Source organism: Columba livia, chromosome 2 (genome assembly GCF_036013475.1).
Source record: "Columba livia isolate bColLiv1 breed racing homer chromosome 2, bColLiv1.pat.W.v2, whole genome shotgun sequence".
In the NCBI taxonomy this organism is placed as follows: Eukaryota; Metazoa; Chordata; class Aves; order Columbiformes; family Columbidae; genus Columba; species Columba livia.
Window position 1 is genome coordinate 26421096 of NC_088603.1, and position 21439 is coordinate 26442534.

A 21439-nucleotide genomic window follows, 5' to 3' on the forward strand; every position below is an offset into this window, starting at 1 on the left:
CTGGGTGTCAGAAAAGTTCCTTTTCCCTAGGCTTCTTGTAGCAGAGACTCAGGTATAGATTCCAGAAATTCTTCTAAAATAAATAATTTATTCACAAGGTCTGGAGTAGAGCATCTCAAGATATATGCCTCTTGAAGAGGGACCTTCAGCAAAAAAACCCCACCTTGGACAATTATACCCCCACAGTCCACTCCCCCCACCCCCAGTGTGTCATTCTGGGCCAATTGCAAAATCAGAGTCTGGGGTCTCTTTGTTCTTCATTGAATCTCTTCATTTTCATCAGGCAGGCTGTCAATCAAAGTCCTGATCTTCAGTTGCTATTTTGTGCTTGCAGCTGGAGAAGAATAAGTTCTTGGCAATAGACAAAACATTCTTCTGTTTCTCATCCTTTGTTAGGTGCCATTCTGTTCCTTTACTTATCTCCAGGGTTGCAGCTCCCCTTATCTTCTAGCTTGGAGATTCTGAGGTCTTTTTTACTTAATAAAGGAGAAAGTTAAGTGGTCCACAGTTGGCAGAAGTTATGTTAAGCAAACTTACTTAAGCTAAGCAGATTCTATATGAGAAGTTTCTAACCAAGTTCTATAAGCAGCAGTATACCCAGTAATTCAGTGAGCTAAGGCAGTCTGTCTCCTAACACAGGATTAAGTCCAAGGTACAGCTGGGCATCCTCTTTTCACTCCATTTGATGAGCGTCTATCTAGCCTAAGGTAAACAACATTCAGCAGATAGCTTCTCACTGTCTACAGGTTACACTGCTTCCTTCTCTGCAGATGAGTCCAGATGCAGTGCTGGTCAGACTGGGGGAGAGTAACGCCCGCGGTGGTACCAGGCTGGGAAGGAGTGAAAAGTCTTCTTAGCAGGTGTCCTTGCCAGCAACACATCTGTGGTCACATAGGCTAGAGTTATTGACAGCATCACAGCCTTTATGAGATCTCACTAATACAAAGCAATCGAAGACTGTCTTTACTACTTGCTGAACATAGTGGGGCTGTGATTTTACAGCCCATAGATGTTACTTTAATGTAAGGAATAAATCAACCAGTTTCTTTTTTCTATAATGTTATCATTCAGCAGTTTCTCATTACAGGAGGCTTAGAGTGCTATTTGCACAGGTTATCATTGCCTCTGTGTGATGATTCATTGTCTAGAGGGTTTTTTTTTTGTCTTTTATCACTAAATACATTTCAGGCTTGGGTGAAAATTAGAGTGATTAGTTTTAAAAAAAAAAAAAGAAGGCTAATTGTACAATGTTCTGAAAAAGTAGGTAAAAAGCATGCATAGGATACCTTATAGAATTCTCAGATTATCTTGTAAAGACTTCTTTTATCCTTAGGAAAGCCCTTTACATCACCTATGTTGAACATTTTGATTCATCAGCATGGAGGACTGTTACTTTCTGTTTCTTCTTGAGCCCACTGTTTGTTTTGTTTTGTTTTGTTTTGTTTTGTTTTGTTTTTTGTTTTCTAGAGCAGATTAGACAGAACAGAGAGAAATTTGATTATAGTTGTACCCTAAACTCAGTCTGCTTCTGTAGTGTTCATAAGAACAAATGATTTATGCAAAGATGTGCATGAACAGAAAACCTATGCTTGAAATTTGATGAACTTTGGATTTTCATCTGGTAAGTCATAAACAGACTGTAGAAAATCCTTTATACTCCCATTTCGGCAATAGCTATCCTCTGCCTTATTAAAGTTTATAGTTCTGTCAGAGGAACAACTATGCCAAACTCACAGAAATAATAGGTGAGTGAGGTGCAAGAGCCACCCAGTGGTTTAAATTGACTGTATATACCATTCAGAAACCTGTTACAGGTTGGGAAATATCCAGATCTATCCATCACCGGAAAAGGGACCAAAAATGAGAGTATAAAATATCCACAGCTAATAACTAATTAGACCCTGCTTTTAATACCTCGAGGAAAAATGATACTTTCCTTGATTCTTTGTTAAAATGTAAGAAGCAATCTATTTTTCATACAAAGACACATAATGTATTAAGATGATATGTCAAGGACCTAACTACATACACAGTTTTGGGCTTGTTTTTGGCTGGGTTTTATACTCTTATTTATCTGTAGGTGGCTGACTACATCCATCCTTCAAATGAGTTTTGCCATTTTTAGGTCTATCAAGCTGTCTGTGAGGCAAGTGGCAGCACTGCAGACTCTGCCCTGTGTTCTCCATAGGGAATTCCTGTTCCTGAGAATTCTGCTTCTCTTCTCAAGGATCCATTACTCCTCAGCATCCTCTGGGTTGTTCAGGCTGGAAGAAGAAGGAAGACACAAAAGTTTTTCAGCAGGTGAGATAGAACAATTTCGCTATAACTGTATAGAGAGACATCAAAGAAGTCCATCAATCATGTATCCTTGTGAGATAATGCCAAACAGTATTAATCATGGTGCAAGGGCATTATGGTTCATTGATCACTCTTAAATACAAGATATTTCTAACCAAAATAAATTATGACAAATATGTTAATATGCAAAATGTTTGTGTTTCATCAAGCTCTTCTTTTCTGTGGGTTTTATTTTGCTCAGACATCACAATTGATAACTATACATTATAGAATCTCTTCATCCTGCTCTGATGTTATCGTCATTTTTTCCTACAAATGAAAAACATTTCACTATACCACCAGGCTACATCAGTGACCCTTGAAAAACTGAATCTTTTCTCCCTCATCCTAAAACTAGAAAGTGAGGGAGAGGTAGATTGCTTCCTACTCAGTTTCTTATAATGTCTTGTGTTAGTTATGCAAAGATGAATATTCTGAATATTTAAACATTCAAAACTGATATCTATCTTTCCATGGAAAGACTTTATTCTTGGATAAATCAACTTTTTTTTTCCTTTAAAAAAAACAAAAACAAAACACAAAACCAAGAAGAAAAAGAATGACAGGGTAATTCTAGGACCAGCTGAAACTCAAAAAAATATAAAAGTAGCCATCAGATTTTTCTTCCTTGTTCTTTATGCAGTTTTATGAACATTAAACTTTTATATCTGTTGCAGATATTGTCTGAAGAGATTCCAACTATTTCCATGAATTCAGTAAACTTTGAGGAGGACACTAAAACCTCAGGTGTTCTTGAAATACTGAAGTTCTAATAACTGAAAAAAAATGTAATCTGTTTTGCATCTGTGAATCCAAGCAACTACCAGTTCGTCTTAGCAAGCTGCACTTCCTTATTCACTCAATGATAGAAATATCCAAACGATTGAGGAATTATAAAAATCAGAGGCAGTGGGAGGAGGGGGAACATTAAGCCAGAGAAGAGAGCAGGCAAGGATAATGATTCAAAATATCTATTTACATTTAAAAATGACACAATGCTTTCTCATTACAAACTAGTCGGGGAGTTTGTCCTGCTGTCTTTTCATAGATGCAATAATAATAAATACATTTTATTTTCATTTGATGATGGTGAAAATTTGCAAATCTCTTTTTCACTCTTCTGAATTATTTATTCTTTTTAATATAAGACCTTTAGCAAGTGTACAGTGTTATTTGCAACATTGGTTTAGCAAATGTTACACATTCATGCAAAGTACTAACACTTCATTAATAAGAGAACCATACTACCAAAGTAGGAAATTATCTATAGTGACATGGAAAGTAGTAGTTAGGAAAGGGTGCTTTGGGGATAAATAAGATAGTCATGTCAGATAAAATACATTTGGAGGTAGCCCAAAGGATCTCTGTTGGGCACTGAGGGCAAAGCCAGCAGCTATGGGAACCCTTTATCTCACAGCTACACCTTTTGGTCAAAGTTCACTGACAGCCCTTTCTTGCTTCTATAGCTGTGAAATAAGAAGAAATGTATCTGGAAACAGCTATCTCCGCAAAGCACCAGAAGCCTGATGAAGCCTGGCTATGGCTTCTCCCTTAATGTAAAATCCATTGGGAACTCTGATCAGAGGCTCTCTTTTGGGCCCTCTATTCCTGGGGCATCTTCTCCTCAAGCACAGGCTGCTGCAATCACTAGAGACTGGCCAGCAGAATAAGTGTTTATATCAAAAAGGTGGTGAATTTGCACATGTTCATACGACGACTTCTCCTCTGCTCCCTTTATAATTTTTGTAGGCACTTAGTTATTTTTGAGACCCTTACCCTTCTGATTACATGTGACCAACAAAATCAATTAAGTATTTATCTTTTTTTTAAAGATACTGCATAATATTAAGATTCTGACTTTTACCTGGCTACAGTAAAATAAAACAAAAATAAATCTGGTCTGTACTCTCTATTCAGCTTTTGGATACCTGACCATGACAGTCTTATCAGCATGCTTGCTGCAAATTTACTGGCCGTGTTTCCCTGGTGTATGAAGGCAGTTTCACTTCTGCATTGTAACAGGTCACGTAACTTCAGTTTACACCAGACATGCCCAAATATACTTTTCCTTTTGGAGAATAAATAGATCATTTCTTCCATAACAATGAGTGAAAATGTGATTATAGAAGTGCTGATACAGTTCTGAGAGCTACCAAGAGTAATAGCCTCCTGTGATAGGAGGAGTTTTTCACTGAATGACTAGATAAATGCTGGGTTTTGAACAGATAGGTAGCTATATCTTAATCAATACAGGCATATGTGTCTCCAGGAGCTAGAATTTAGTGGTCCCTTAAAATTCATTTTGCACAACATCTTGGATGAAAAACCTCACTTCTTTTTCTTTCTGCATCACAGGTTGCTTTTGCAGACAATGTATGTTCAGATCTGAGGTGAAAATAAATACTATTTGCACATATGCCTTGCCCTGTTTGTTGAGGAGAGTGGACTGCAGGCCTGTTGTCAGCACAGCAAGTGTCTTGCAGACATCAGTGGGACTGGCTGCCCATCCGCAGCAAGAGACATGTTTGGATCGGGAGCTCTGATGCTGCTGACACCTGTGGCTGCACTGCAATGTCAGAAGGGGAACACCCATCCTTCCGTACACGAACTGAGAATGGTAAAGACTTCAGTTATGAATAACATCACAAACAGTATTAAAAATGCTGGGTTTTCTTCGGTGCATAATCACATAAGAAGTACAAGAGAGAAGATGCAGTGGGAAGTAACAGTAAAGCTTTTGCCAAGAAAGGGCACCGTCACCACAATGACCAGGCTCTTTCAACACACTGATATGCCAGTAAAGCCAGCTGTCTTCTGACTCCTATTATTATGCTACCACCTGGTTTTGCTTTTTTCCCCTTAATGTAAACGTTTATGCATCGCAGTCTCTTTTAGTCTAAAAATAAAAAAATCACAGCATGTCAGTATATAAAGAAAGGGTCAATATGATCACCAGCATGGATGGAAAAAGTTCCTTGAGAGTCTCAAGTTCTCTTAGGAAAGATGATTTTACTTGCTTTTATTTAGATCAGGACAGACTTTTCAAATCTGTTAGTCTGTAGAAACAATTTTATTAATTTAAATGGGGCCAGATTAGCTTTTAGCTGTGCTGAACAATAAAATACTTCCTCTCATTTTGCTTGGTGTCCTTCTTCCTTTGGTACTTCACTATGTCCCTACACAGAAAAACATGCTAGTAATACTCCAGCACAATTAAATTTGTCATTTGCCATCTCTGATTACCAGAGCTTAACAATCAATCTGGGAGTTACTGGGAATGCTTTTGTTGAAAGTAAATATATACTTATACAACAGTTAAGATCTGGAGACATGATCTAATCTCCTGAAATGAACCTGAGATTCTAAAAGGATCTTCTGGTGATATTATACAATCATGCACAATTCTGAGCCTTCGCTGGCAGGGAAACCTCGAAGAATCTTTAAAAATATTTAACATCAAATTTTGTGTACATTGTTTGAATAAGAAATTCCTTTTAATGAAAAATGTCAAGCTTTAAAACACACAAACCCAAAACCTTTTTACATTAGATTTCAAGTCGGATCTTTCAGAAATTGGAAGAATTGGAGCAAGCCTGCCCAAGTCAGCAGTGGTCAGTGTGCTCGTTTGGAAGAGGCCCCATTTCACATTGCTCCTTTGGGCCAGAGTGTGTGTCATGGGCAGCGGAACCCCAATATCCTGCCTATTTTTACCTGGCTTATATCATAAATGTTAGCCTAGAACTGAGAAACCTTTGTAAGGTAAATGTCAGTGAACGAAATCTATTTTTATGACAAAAGATTTGGTTACAAAGAATTGTCATCTCCCAAAATTCTCACAGCTCTAACTAATTTCACGTTCAGAAGAGGTGAGTGCAGTTCCCATTTACATTATCAATTAGTATTTGTTTCAGCCTACCACCTGCAAGCAGCTATCATCACAGCGCAGTGAGTGCGCAGCCAGCCTGGCTTCTATGGAGCTGCAGTGAGGAACAACTTATTCTGAATGACAAAATAACCACCTTTCTATCTCTATATTTAATGATACAACTTTAGCTGTGGGCCCTTGTTTACCTCTAAAGAGAGACAAATGTAAGGAGTGCCTGTATTTCATAGATAAAATTCTTTGAAACTTTCTAAAGCTTCATTAGTACTGACATATTGTCTATGTGGCATAACAGCACAGAAGTGCCTAATCTGCTTTTTAATGAGAAACCTTAAGTACTACAATGAGTGTGGTGCTGCACTCAGTATTTGGATAATGTACATAGCTAAGGAGATTTCAATGCCTCTAGTACTCTAGCTGACAGCTCATTTAGGGGATGACATGCAGTTCAGCACAACAGGTAGGCATACCTTTCCTGCAGAGTGAAAATGAACATTCAACAAAAATCAGCAATATACGAAAGATGTTGCACCTACAGTTCTTTTCAGCAGGCGCTGTATGAACAACTGGAAAACTCTTTAGAGAAACAGGTTTTAAAACTCTGATACGCTCTCCAACAGTTAAAAGGTGCCCAGGATGGCAGATGTCATGTCTGTAGTACAAGTCTGGTTAATGAATAAGTGGCAGTTGTGGCTCTGCTTGCTACAGAGTTTGCCAAATGCAGGTCTGGGGCCAAGAGCACATGATCCATGCAATATGTTGTTCTGAACAACAAAGTCTCCTTCCCCACGTAACTCCTGCCAGCTCTGGCATAGGAGCAATCCCGAGAGATGGCAAAGCTGCTGACGCCTCTGTCGCTGCTCAGCTGGCTTCTTGCAGCACAGGAGGCAGCCTCTTGGTGCACTGCTCTGCCTGCAGCTTGGTCCTTGACTCTTCTGCCCAGACTCTGCACCATGGCCCTGACTGGGTTTACCATTAAGCCCTCAGCTTTTCAAGCCCAAACACATCACAGAGCTGAGTCTCAGAATGTGCTCAGACTTCCTTTTCTATGGACAATGCTATGCAGCCGATTTGGAGATGCAGAATCTGAAAGAAGTTTCATATTATTCATTCATATACACTTTGCCAGCAGTTTAGAACTGGTGCTCCTTTTCATCAAGAGCAGCTGAACAAGAACTGGGGCAGAGAACCCCTGGTTGCATCAGAGGGACCTGAATTTTGTAGGGATGCATTGTAACTGTGGACAGGGTGACCAGGAAGGAGAAAGTGACAAAATAATAAATATACATTTATTTTTCTTCATTGATAACGTTAGCACACTAATGTAGCTTTTAAACATTAGGTCTCAAATGCAAATGTTTTCTTAGTGTTTCATTCAGGAGGCTGTGATAACAACTGCTAAAGAAGATGCTTTATTCGGCAGTGGAGAATTTATCTTCTTGTTGTATCAGATGATTTTTACTACTAAGAACCAGCTTTGGCACCATATTAATTCAATTTGAAGTACAAATGGAGACTTTAAATTTACTCTTTCATTTGTGAAGTTATGAATCCTTTGTGTTGCATTACTTTCTCCCTATTCCATTTATTCTATTTTTTTCTAGTACCCTTTTCTTCTAAATCTAAAGCTAAAGTGAGTGAACTTCAAACATTAATTTCTTCTCAAATTTTTCCTTTTCTCATAGACTTCTTGCTGGGTCACAGCCCTCTAAGATCTAAGTCCAGCAAAATAACTGCTCAGAGAAAAAAAAGGATGTTATAGTTCGTCTGAAGTAAAAACCAACTTTGCACTCCACATTTTCCTGTCATAACCATGTCACCAGGTGACATTTGGTGTAGTTCAGTTTCATTTCTGACCAGTGGCCTGGGGTAAAGCTGCCGGTATTAACCCACTTGTCACACCCCCCCATCCCACCCCCACCCCTTCCCACACAGGTGGGAATCTCTTATTTAGCTTGTTTCAAATAGGTAAATAAATAAGGACTTTGGGGTTCAGTACAGCTTAAAGCAATCAAAACATACATCTGCAGGGAGCAGCTTGGCTGGAATGCCTGGCTGTGAGCTGGGGGAGAGGGAAAGTAGGAGATTCCAGGAATCTCACCAGCATCTTGGTTGTTGAAAGCCCAGCAGCCAGGAACAGGGAAACAGTTAAAAGATCCTCAACGAATGAGGCTTCAGGGAAACTGAGCTTTCCCACAGCTCAGCGTGCCACCTGCACCTTAGTGACAAGAATGTGCTGTCAAGATGCTGAATATCACCATCCTTGTGGAAGTCTATCCTTTCATTCTGCTGTAGGATTTTGGAGAAGCTTCTGGGGAAAATGCCAAAATGCAAATATGTGCACCCTTCCTCACTGCCCTTCAGTGCATCAGTTGCAAAGCGCAGCATTTTCCAAGACCTGCATGCCTGTTTGCTAAGATATAATCCTGTTTGACTCTTTCTTTTCTTCTTCGGCCATCAGTTCGAGTTTCGAAGTGCAACTAATTCTCATTCTCATTCTTCCTCCACTCACAATCCACTTGCAAGGGGATGAGGACAAGAAATTACGTTAGCTGTCTGTCTGCAGCTGAATAATCCCAACCTGAAATCCTCCCTTCTATGCATATCTGCCTCTTCCTTACCCCCTGCTCCACTACAGCAATAGTAGAGGTCACTTTCTTCAGCTTTGCTGTGCAGTTTTGCCTTACTGGAGATACTTTTGTCCCAAGATATTCTGTGTGCTCCCCTGGCTTTATCCCTACTTACATCAACTTCATTAACTGCCTGAGTTCAGACCTCCCTGGTCACTGCTCTGGCACTGCAGGGCCATGCCATGGCACACTGAGAGAACTGCTGCTTTTCCAGAGGCTTTAGCTGGGCAGAAAATGGAGTGGGCAGAGAGAATTTGGATGCTGGCTAAACACCTACATTATAGGTAGCCTCTCAGTATTAGGAGGGAAAGAGAAGAGGTAGAAAGGGCAGCAGACATGAGCCAAGGTATCTCCAGAGCAAGGCCAGGTGCCAGTCTCTAGCCTGCAGCATGGAGGATGCTCATGAGGTGGGCAGTACCCTCAGCAGAGTCCCAAAGCCCAGAGACCCTACAAGGTGAGCTGGAAGGGGGCATGGGAGCTGGGGCCAAACCCAGAGAGCCAGCTCAGCCTGCTGCTGAAGCATTTCTCCAGTGCTGTAGCTGGATACTGTAGAATAGATTTGTTAGAGAACAATAATTTATGCCTCCTTTCTGATTTTGAGCAGTTTGTCGTCCTTTACAATCTCTGCCAATCCAGTCTCATTCAGTCCTTACAGTATCACCAGTGAATGTGCTTTTTATGCTGTCCCTATTTCATTCTCATTTATCACTAAAAACCAGCCTCCCCAGTATTCAGTTCAACCAACATGAGTCACACCATGTCCTCTGGCAGATATTATTGGGTTTGCTCTAGCAAAATAATGTTTTTGGAAGAATACAGAAGATTGAATTTACAAAGTATTTCTGTGGTATATCTGTGTTGATACAAGACGACAGAGGACTCAGTATAAGAAATTGCAGCAGTCAACCTGAAAACACCTCTGTCTTCCCTCTACATTTAAAGTACTGATTTTAGCTATATCAATATATTTTGACGAGTCCCAGATATCATTTTAAACCAAGAAAAACAATAAAATAAATTCTCTAAGATACCTAATATGAATGACATCAAGTTTCAGAGTAGCAGCACAAAAATTTGAATGAGTACACTGCAAAGGAGATAGCATGCAATCATTTCTTGTCACCAAAGTTGACAAAGCACTGGTTTAATAGTATCATGAAAAGGGATCTCTGCCGCAGCTTAGATGTGGCCCCAAGAGAGGGCTGTGACATGCAGCTGCCTTGTAAACACCATGCTAAGTCAGCCAGGAAATGCCCAGGCCCTTGAACAATGACATGACAAGATACAGGGAATTAGACAGACACAGGGCAGCCAGGCTGGCTTTTTACATCTCCACCCGGGATGCTGGAGCAAACCTTCCATAGAATGACAGCAATGCTGGTTAAATTTGAAGTGTTTCATCTCAAGAACCATTGAAAAGAGAGTTCAGCTCTGTTTTTTCATCTAGGTAACAAAATATCCAGGTTGTACATATTCATTTGGTTATTAAAAATATTTCTATTAACAAAGCAACTGCAGACACACTGAACATCATGACAATACAGTTTTAAATATGGCTTATTCCAGGTGCTTCTTTTTCATGAACATTAAGTTTTTCCCTAGATGCCTAGATCTATAGATACAAGATAGAAAGAGCCTGTTTCAAAGTGACAAAGAATCATGAAATCAGATATTCAGCATCTGAATGAGGCTCTTCAGCTCCCTTATAAGCTGTCTCATACAAAATCAGTATACTGTAAATTTCTAAGAGATGGTGGTCTTAGCACATGAATCCTAAGAAAAATGTCTTACTAGGACAAACAAATCAACATGTAGAAAAATCTTGAATAATACATCCACTATGAAGTGAATGCTGATTTAAAAAATATTCTTTCTAAATATTCAGCTTTAGTGGAAATGTACATGGACATTTTAAATAATAAGTTCTTTTTAAGCAAAGTCATAGTTATTAATGGTTTTAATAGCTTTTGGGGTTCCCTTCATCATATGTGAGCTCATAAATTTTATCACATAGAGACAAGAATCTCTGGTTTCTACATATTACACAGATGTAGGTATGAAAAAAGTGTGCTGAAACTTTTGAAATTCTTTTGGACTTCCAGAGCTGTAAATTAGAGAATTCAGGAAACAAAAGAAATGAACACCTTAAACCTCCGAACTTTTTTGCAGTGTGTGGTTTGGCCATTGATCAAAGCAACAGAGGTAAAAGGGGGAGCTGTGAGGATGCCGGTGGGTGGGTTAGTGACTGCGCTTTCTGTTGTGCTCCGACTACTTTTATGCACTCCTTCCAAACATGCTTACCGATACAACCTCCTGTCTGCAATATTACTTAAGGATTTGACTGACAAGGTTTGGCTGGAGCACATACAACGAAAATGATCTTCAAATCTATGAACATTCATACTAGAAACTTAACACACTTCCAGAGCAAAATAGAAGTTTGAATGGCTTGTAGCTTAGGCACAACCCAGCATTGTGACTATCTGACAGAGCCCCAGAATATATACATTCATATCAGGTACTGAATGACTATTTTTGAAAGTAAATGATAGAGAAAATTGCAGCCTACTACCCATTTGTATAGAAGGAGATTAAATTCTACAATACATGACTTATTGTGTATTATTCACCCAGTTCTAAAGAGTAGTTTAGAACTGCTTATAAAAGGAAATTCTCATAAAAATACTTACATATCCTATTGAAATCTCCCAGATGCAGGGAAAGTTGAAGCTATATCAATACTCTATATTCATTACATGGAAGGACAGGAGTGACAGCCCTAGAGAGAGAGAAATTTGCAATTAATAATTCTTTCAGAATTAAATGTGCAAATTACAGCAATAATACTGTGAGCCACTCAGACACATTTCAAGGCTAAATGTTAACACCTGGTAGGAGTAAGAACAGACTGGCTTACTGAGAATGCAACGGATTTTACTTCAGAGTTTCTCTGTTTGTATAATACACAGTTTTCAGCCTAAAGCTGGCTCTTCAGTGTATAACATCCTCTCCCATGTGACAAAATAGGGGCCTTTTTACCCACCACTGTTAAATCTACAGCAGTTCTACATAAGGCTAGGTAACTTCAAGAGAGGCCTAAGGCATTTCTTAAAGCTGGGCGTAAAGAGATATCATTTCTTTCTGTTCTTCCTCTCCTCCTCATCCATCCTTATAGTCTAATGGATTACTCACTATTGCTGTACATGTTCCCCAAAGTGATACAGTCAGCCTTTGCTCTGCTCACCTGCTTTCCTGTCTGCCCTTGACACTCACCTCTTAATTACAGTCTCCAGACTCCGGAGACCCCTCTTTTCCTTTACTGTTTATATAGCCAAAGTCATAAAGTGCAGTAGCATTTAAGAAGGCTCAGTTTCACAGCTGCAGTGCTCAAATTGCTCACTGCAATGAAAAGCCTGATCTGCTGTGGAAGAGGGCGGAAATAAGAAAAGATATGTACCACCTAACTCATTTTCCAAAAGCTTAAAAGTGATGGAATGCATATTAAAAAAGCAAAAAGGGAAATGAAACTTACAGTGATGTTCACTTTGATATTTCTCTTTAATGAAGCCACAGTTGCTCTTTAGCATCACTGACTGAAACTTACACTGAAACACAAGTTATTAATATAAAAGTCATGATGGCCTTAGTGACCTAGAAATTAATTAAAAGTTTTAGTGGTACCAGTAACCGTTAATTAGCATGAGTGAAATAATGAACTTTATGACTTTATGATTTTTATGTTTTTTTACTTTCTGCTTTATATCTTTGTAGAGGGCAAGAAAAGCATAGCAATATGGAATAATGATTGTGAATTTCTTTACACTTTTACAGATTACTCCATTGCTCTTTGCTTGAAAAGGATGTACTGTGGTCTGTTCTGGCCCAGGAAGGTAAGGCTGCCAATGATTTTCTGTTTCATCCTAGCAAATGTTCACCTGACCAATATAGCAATATATAGGAAAAAAAACCCACACAACAAAAAACAAACAACTTCTATATTTACAAATGGAAAATTGCCAGGTTTTTTAAGTTTTTAAATTTTAAGTTGAAGAGCTAAGGTAAGAGGTGAAACAATTTTTAAAAGAGTTTTCCTAAAAATCAAGACTTTTCCTGCCTAATTTTATGCTGCATACTTCACCACCAATATTAATAGCAAAAGTAGGCATAAAGGTCAATAAATTTACTAGAAAAGTGTCAGTGGTATTTTGTTCTACCCTATTGCATGGTGAATTACAGGTGCTAAAACAAAGAACAGAAGCCATTATAAATATTATGGCGTATTCCAGGATATCATTTTCATAAACATTTTGAGTCAGATTAATAGGAAGATTAAGCAAATAGCCTATATTTTCTCTTGAAACACTATGACTTAAGTGATCTTTGGATTAAAGCAACACAAAGAGGTGGTTTTGGTTAAAACAGAGGAGATGAAGTTTTTTTCATTCTAGGCCATATCCATGAGTCTGGAGATCCACCCATCCTCCACTGAGTTCAGTAGAATGAGTCCCATCTATATATATACTCCTTGCAGACCTGTTTTCTTTATTGTGAGCTTATGATTTTCAATATTCACATTTTCACTGCCTTTTGCTTATCCAATATTATTCTTCTGAATTTATATATGCCATCATTTCTCTGGCTCTGTTAGAAAGCCCTCTCTTGATACATCCTAATATCATGTTTGCTTTTTTCATACCACATCATGTTTACGACTGTTGATTATCTTGCGACAAACTCGTGTACCTTTATCTTTTTCTGTTTGCTGTTTTCAGTTTTCAGCTAATGAGCTTCTCCCACTTACAGCAAAAATGTTTATTCTTAAATTGATGGCGTTGCATGCAGCATTGTTATATTTCATTTCATTTCTATTATATTTTGCCCTCTGGGTCATCTAGTTCTTGCAGCAGGATACTCTGACATTCATTTATATTCCCACTATATTCCACCTTGCATCATCAGCTGGTTTTATTCCCTCATGTCTAATGGGGCCAGGGTCATTAATATAAACAGAAAATGTGCTGGGATTCTGTATCACAAGGATGCTCTAGATTAGCTCTTTTTTTGCCAGTCTTGATTTTTCTACTGCTATGCGGACAGCCTTAATTCCTTGAGAAACACTGACAGCTACTTTCTCCAGTCCAACAGCTGCATTTTATTTTTGTGAGTGGAACTGGCTAAAGGGTACAGGAGTCTTGGCTGGGGTGCTTTACCAGAACTAGATATCACAGAGACGGAACAGAGAGTTTGATTTGGCTCTTGCAAGTTCTGCAGTTTTAATTCAAGTGAAAGAAAGTGCATTGTTCCTAGCATACCTGGTTATTTGCTGTCCCTGGCTTTTGATGCTAAATGATATGAGCTTTTTTCTTTCTGACAGTCACAAGTGCTGGCTTCGTATAAAGATTGACCTTTACTTCATTACTGATGATAAACAAGCTCTGAAAGTGTATCTGCTTAGTTCACAGATACCCACAGGGACTTAATGCAAAAATATACTGTGGCTCTGGAAACTGCACAGGAAGAAATGAAAGTTTAACTCAAGGTGTTTTGATTTTGCTTGCTAATCTCCAGGGGGAGGAAACCTCCTCATCTCTTCTGGATAGAGAATCAAAGATAATTTTCCACTTTCTGTGTGAAAAGGTCATTAAAGCTGATTAACCCACTCTGAAAGCTCTAAAATATTCAGGACAAAAAAAAAAAACAAAAAAAAAAAAAAGACTGGGTGGGAAAGTTAACAAAGCAATTCAAAATGGAAAATCTAATTATATTTTAAAACAGGTCAGCTTTGACAAAATTAATTTCATCTTGAAAAAAGAAAAATATATGCTTGAAATGTTCTGAGTTTTACTATTCCAGAATGGAACATCTGAATGTTTCAACTTTGAAACATCTTTTTTAAAAAAATTAAAAACATATATATTGTAAAATATTGACTACTCATTTTGACTGGTTTTACAGCTTATCTCAATTTAGGAAGAATTTATTTATGATAGAATCATATTTCACTGATTGATCTTGTTTATCTATAGATACATACTGAATCTCTCTTTCTTGTCTATGGGAAGAACTGATAGAGCCTTTTTGCCTGCTCACCCCAGCAAATGCCTTTTGGTCATTATTCCACCCAATTTCTGAAGTGTTTCTGAGGCATGGACACTGAGCCTGGGGCTGGAGGCAGTTCTGGCTGCTACTCCGCTTAAGAGCCTGTGTTCTCCCACTGGTTTGTCATCTTCTACCCAAGGAACCAAGTCTTCAGGTCTCCTACTATAACTGTACCGATAAGCACTCCTAACCTGATTCCCCAAGAAGTGTTTGTTGAAGAGTGCCAGTAAGGACAGAAAGGTCTGAATTTACCACAAAACAGAAGAGTGTTTAGCATGCACCTTTTCCTCTTGTAATGCAGTCCAAGCCCTGTTACTAAACAATTGATAAAAGCATATAAACAACCGTAGCTGTGCTTTAGCATGAAGCTTCAGAGCTCTCGGAAAGCACGAAGTCACTGCCTGATGCCACTGTGAACAGTGGAAATTGTGTACAGTCACACCTGGAGGAATTAAATTAAAAAATTGACATGCCCCAAGCTTCTATGCAGCCAGAAAACAGGCTCTTAACAGAAAGAGCAGGCTGGAGATGATAAAGTCAGTCAAAAGTAAAAGTGATTTAAATGGAATTGCCATGTAAGGCCATGAGAGTACCAGCATTCATAAAAGGCAAATGCTTCTTTCTGAGACTGGTGCTGCCATAAGGAGGCACGTAATGAGAATTCACGATCACGCTGAATTCAGTACTGGTCTGGTTTACTACTGTGCTAGGAACACACATACTTTTGCTTGATCTGAATTCAAACAGGTATTTTATCTTAGTTGTGTTCAAATGGTTCAAATTATTTAACAGAGAGATTAAGATCTGGGACACAAACTCTTTTATGCTATCAGAAAGGGAATTAGAGATTTGCAGTATTATATGTTTATTTTCATTTTCCTTGAGGTCAAAATCTATATCTAAAAATATGCTTTTCTTGAAGCACAGTTTTGGAGTGAGGCATGAGCTACTTGTTGGATTTCTACAGTCTACAGTATGTAGGAAGTCAGATTAGACAATAAAGGTCCCTTTTGAGCTGTAGGGGAGAATTGCTCTACCGTCAGAACTGTCAGAATTGCTCTACAGTGCCACCTAATGACACAGAGAGGTTAACATGAGATCCATTCTCAAGAATCACAGTAGCATGCGAGTCTGCAATACACAACGATCAGTACTTTATGGATTCTAAAAAACATTTAAAATGTGTTTCTTCTCTAAAACTTATGAAACCGTGTCCTTTTTTATGCAAGTCGCATTCTGAAATACAAGCAAAATATATGGGCAAAAGGAAATCTGAGGTTCTACTCTGTGCCTGCTAACCTGCAAAGCCATACAAGTTCTTTGGCAGCAAGGAAAACTGAAAATCCTCTTTAAGATATAGATCACATTTTAGCATATGGAAAGGAAGTCTTGTTATAAAATACTAGTAAGGCTACTTTGTCTGCAGGTTAAAACAAAACAAAACAAAACAAAACAAAACAAAAACAAAGCATACAAAAACCAAAAAACAAACACCCAAAAAAAGCAACAGATCTTTTGTGTCCTTTCCCTGGGATGCAGAAATTAGCTGTATTCAGAGACAGATGCTTTCCATTAAAACTCTGTCATCCCTGGGTATTTCCCTTGTTAACCTTTCTGGGAAACGTGTCATGGTGCCTAAGAGATTATTTTGAGGCCATAGCAGATAACCAAGGTGATTTTCAAATGTTTCTGTCTGGTGGGTACACTATCACCTAAGAAAGCTGAATCACAACCATGTTGGAGATCCTTGAACTAGCTCCCAGAAAATGGGAATATCTGCATGATGCAGCAGGGCATCCATCAGAGCCATCAGCAGCTGCCCTGAGGTCAGAATTGCAGTGCTCTTGTGTGGCTCTGTATTGGGGCTGCTGCCAGAGCAACTTGTTGGTCTAGTTCCAGCATGACCTGGGGAACCCTTGTGTTTCAACCCATGTAAACAGTGATGTACTTATGATAGCATTTTGCTGGTATAATTAGATGCCACCTTGAAAACCTTTGAGAGCAAAATATTCTCTGCCAGCTAGTCATTTGATTCAATTGAATTGTTAAACAATCAAGTTACGAGCACTTAGAGGATAATAAGGGGGTAAATCAAGAGCTTAAATGTGTTTGTCAAAAACAAATACTGTTAAATCAGTTTCTTTCTTTACAGGATATATAGCTGAGGAGGAAAGGTGGTAGTAACAGACATACATTTGGACCTAAGAGGAGATGCTGGTGATGCAGTACAAGGGTCTGAATTAAACACTTATAAAATTGATTGTTATTGTTTAACTGTAGGCAGTGGTTAAAACACTAAACAGCCAGTCACTGTCTCTCGCCTTTCCTTCAGAGGGGGGAAGGAAGGGAAGAGGAGGAAAGATTCATAGGTTGCAATAGAAAAAAGATTTAATAGAGCAGTAATAAGAGAAAAGTGATACAGAGCAATATTTAGCCCTGGAACTCACGCTCCCAGCAATGAACCCCAGAGAGTGGACAGTGGGAGCATGGCACATGCGGTAAAATGTGGAGATCGCAGGAGTAGGAGCAGGAGCAAGAGCAGAACCCCACATGGGTGGCAGCCATCAAACAGTGATATCCCCAGCAACTTCCCACTTATACACGGAGTGTGATGTTCGTGGTATGGAGCATGCCATTGATCAACCTAGATATCTGTCTAGGTACTGTCCTGGATCCGCTCCTCCTTGCATCATACACCTGCTTACTTGCAAAACATGGGAAAAAGAAGAACATTCTTCACCCCCTTGGCATCAGTGAGTTTTTACATTCTTTCATAACACATCCCAAACTTTGGAAAGCTACTGGAAGAAAACGTTCATTCTATTCCAGAGTGCTATCTTGTTACTCTTGAACTAAATCCAAAAGAAAAGACTGTGCTAGCTGCTAAGAAGAAAAGATTCTAACTGCATGGGAAATTACCTTCATTTCAGCTGAATCAGCACACAGGTCCACAGGGAACAGATTGTAGCTGAATCTGGTGTCAAACTGGAAGACTGTCTCAAGTGAGGCTCCACAAAAGGTCCAAAATGGAGTCACAACTGGTTGATATTTTCAGCAGCAGTTTGGATAATGGAATGCAGAGTATGATTTATAAAGACTTTAGCTGATACTAAGGCCTAAGAAGGGCTTGGAGAACAGTCTCAAAATTCACATGACGAGATGTGGCTCAAAAGCAGCTAGATGAAATTCAATAAAGATATATGTAAAGCACTGCACTGAGAAACAAAGTGCTAATGAAAATCAGCAAATCTTAGAACCGGACACATGAACCTATGCTGGTCCTGTGAAATCATGTAATTTCTGCCCAAGTAAACTGTTCAGCTGGCTACACAGACTGGGTATGTGCTGGCCAGTGCTAAAAGAGTCTGATGCTTGAATTATTGGACACACATGTGTGGCCAGCACTTGGTATATTTCCAGATGAAGGAAGCGATGGTAACATGCTCATTCTCTGTGAAGAATGATGTCATAGCCTGTGTTTAGATATCCTTCTAATATTTTGTTAGTTCAGTTTTGACAGAATCTGTGTGAGAATCTAAATCAAACATCTCATCTGCTGCTAATTTCTTTTTGCTATAGTTGTTGGAATGGCAATTCTTATTCACTTTATCAGTCTGATGATTGCTGCAAAGGGGAAAAAAAAAAAAAAGACAAAGAGTTAAAAAAAAATTCCTCGAAACGCTTTTTCCAGTGATTTTTTTCTATTGCTGTTTCTTCAGTTCAAGGTCTCATGAAAACTGATTGTGTAAATGCCAAATTGGTTACTGAACAAATGTGATCATTAGTAAGTTCAAAGTTACTTCCTTCTTAGTCACTTCTCATGATGGTGAGTGAGCAGAACTTGTTACTTCTTAAATATCAACAGAAGTGTTTCCCAAATGCCAAGTATTTCCATAGGCACAGTACCTACAGGGTGCATCAGAATCACAGAAGCTCAACCATGTGTAAGAAGAATTTAAGGTCTCAGAGCCTGAATCAGTTTTACCTTCTTTAGGGAGTCACCATGTGGGTGCTTCTGGCTGAACTAGGAAAGTAATGAGGATTTGCTTCATCTGACTTATTCTGGATATGCACTCTAGCATGAGGGACACTGTACACTTGACTTCAATGAGACCAGTTTGGTCGGTGTTGTCTTTAAAGAGATTCCAAAGTGGCTAGTTCAGATGTATATGCTTAAAGCTAGGTGAAGGTGAATCCTACCCAGGCAGATCTCAGTTATCTGTGAAAGAATTATAACTCAACTGGAATTTTTTGGGATTAACCAGTAGAATATTTAGTTATAAACGAAGCAAGCTTTTAATGAAAACAATTTAGAATAATTAAATATGGTTCCTACACATAAAGTTACAAGCAAACAGAAACACATCACTATAAAGACACTGTTAAGAAGGACACTGCATCATTTTGCTAGGCAATATGTAAATCGACATTTTCATACATGCTATGCTGTCTAGAGCTGCTAGGAAACTCTAGTCTTTTTTGCAGTAACATGCAATCTATAGTTACGCTTCAATTTCCAATTTCTAACACTTGCTACGGTTGTGTCACAGAGCTATTTGAAATAGTAATGCTCTGAGGGAGTGATTAAATTTAGCATAACAAATCGTTATACATGAGAGGTCTGTTTGTCGTCAAGCATTCTCTTTTCAACAATGAGTGCTCTTTTCTAGGTCTCCATTAAGGTAATGGTGACTGCACAGGAAAAGGTCCCCAGTAGTCTCAGGTATTTTGTTAAATGTACTGATGACCTGTTAGAATGAAACCGAATGAAAGGAACAAGTAGATGAGAATAGAAAGTTAAAGATATAGAAGTCAACATGGTGGAAGTGACAACAATTCTGCACTCAGATAGTTACTGTGTTCTCCATATAAGGAGCCCCCTCCTGAAGTCTGTATCAAATGCCAGAAGTTGCTTCCCCATTGTAATTGCTGACCTGTTGATGCATTGATGAAAAATTAACACCTTGATTTATAAACACTGAAACTTTAAAAAGCCCTTAGTACTAGTAAACCTTAAGACTCGGAATGTGATAGCTCCCAAAGCTTCAATATTCACTGGACAGCAAGTGATGGGAAGGAAATACGTAATTTGATTTGACAGAAACTTTTAAACTGCAGCAGTTTTCTATGACCTCTGGGATTTGGAGACCTTGTTAAGGAAACTCACATTGTTTTATATTAACCTGTTCCCATTTCGTATGGTAAATTGCTACCTATTGTGTTGATTTTCATTTTGACATAACCAAATGCCTTTGGTGCTGTAAGCTAAATAATAATTTTGTTGATTAACTAAAAGCTGGTGTAAGTGTTTTCCATTGTTTTGTCTCACCTTCCCCCCCTCCTCTGCTTGCTTTTCAATACATAATTCCTATAAAACCTTCTTATCCCCTCATTCCTCATTTTCCTTTGAACAGCAGCCAGTCATCATGAAGATTGACACTATTTCTTAAAAATTGTCAGTGGTTATTAATTTGTAGATGATTTGTAAGAGAAGTGGAAAGGCCAGATAAGCTTCATTTTCTTTGGCATATTGTATTTTTTCACTAGCATGTAAATGCTGCTAATCACCCTTTAAAATTGTTCATGCTTTTTCTTCATCTGTAATTATCATTTTAAAAATTAGATGCTATATCAATAAGATGCAATAAAAGGTTATTGCAACATTTTTTGTGCATTGGAGGATCTAAACTCAAGGAAAGAGCAGTCAGTGGAGCTGTGGCATTTCATACGTTAAAAGGAGCAGGGGCAATTTCTTTCAGGAACTTTTCTGGAAAAAGGTCATTCTGAAAGGAATAAAAGTCTTGTCCTCCATATAAATAAATTGTTGTTTCAACCAAGCCTTGCAACATCATTGCTATAAATACAATGCCATAGAGTGGCATCTAATTAAATCAAGTAATCCCACTAAACTGTGTTCATTTTGGAAATTGTATTGCTGCAGCACAACTTCCTAATTCAAATTAAATTACATTAATTAAAGGATTTAATTTTGGAAACATTCAAAGTGAGTGCTGAATACTTTGAGATTTATGCCTGTTTGCTTAATGAACTTTGGTTATTCAAAGCTCATTGAGTTCAAAATTTAGTTATTTGTAATTGCCTTTTCCATGTTTTGGAATCTATGGAAATGTTCACCGTAAATACTGTGGGCTCAAAAGAGAAGAATAGAAGGATAAGTCAAAGCTACCTTTGTCCTGAAAATGAGACTGATTTCTCAGTAGACGGAAGCTGTATTCTTGCCTGTAACCATTTGATGCAGGACCAGCTATTGTCCCACACATTTCTGGAGTCTGATCAACACCATTACCAGCACCATGAAATAAATGTACTGAAAAAAAATGCAGAGAAATGTTTATTGGGAAAGCGAGAGGTCTAAAATAATAGCAATAAGAACACCAGTGTCACATACTTGTGAATCAGGCTCCAGGATGCAAAAATAATTAAACTTATCTTTCTTGGAGTCCTACCATCTGTGTTTTCTTTGGGTAAA

The 21439-nt window shown here is 38.5% G+C and overlaps 1 long non-coding RNA gene across 1 annotated transcript; it reads right to left on the minus strand.

Moving 5' to 3' along the window:
- Positions 1-213: 213 nt before the first annotated feature.
- On the minus strand, positions 214-12006 carry LOC135578433 (uncharacterized). The gene is made up of 3 exons (XR_010470015.1): positions 11541-12006; positions 1287-2264; positions 214-881 (listed from the first exon to the last, which is right to left on the minus strand). It is a non-coding gene; the product is annotated as an uncharacterized LOC135578433 (long non-coding RNA).
- Positions 12007-21439: the final 9433 nt, after the last annotated feature.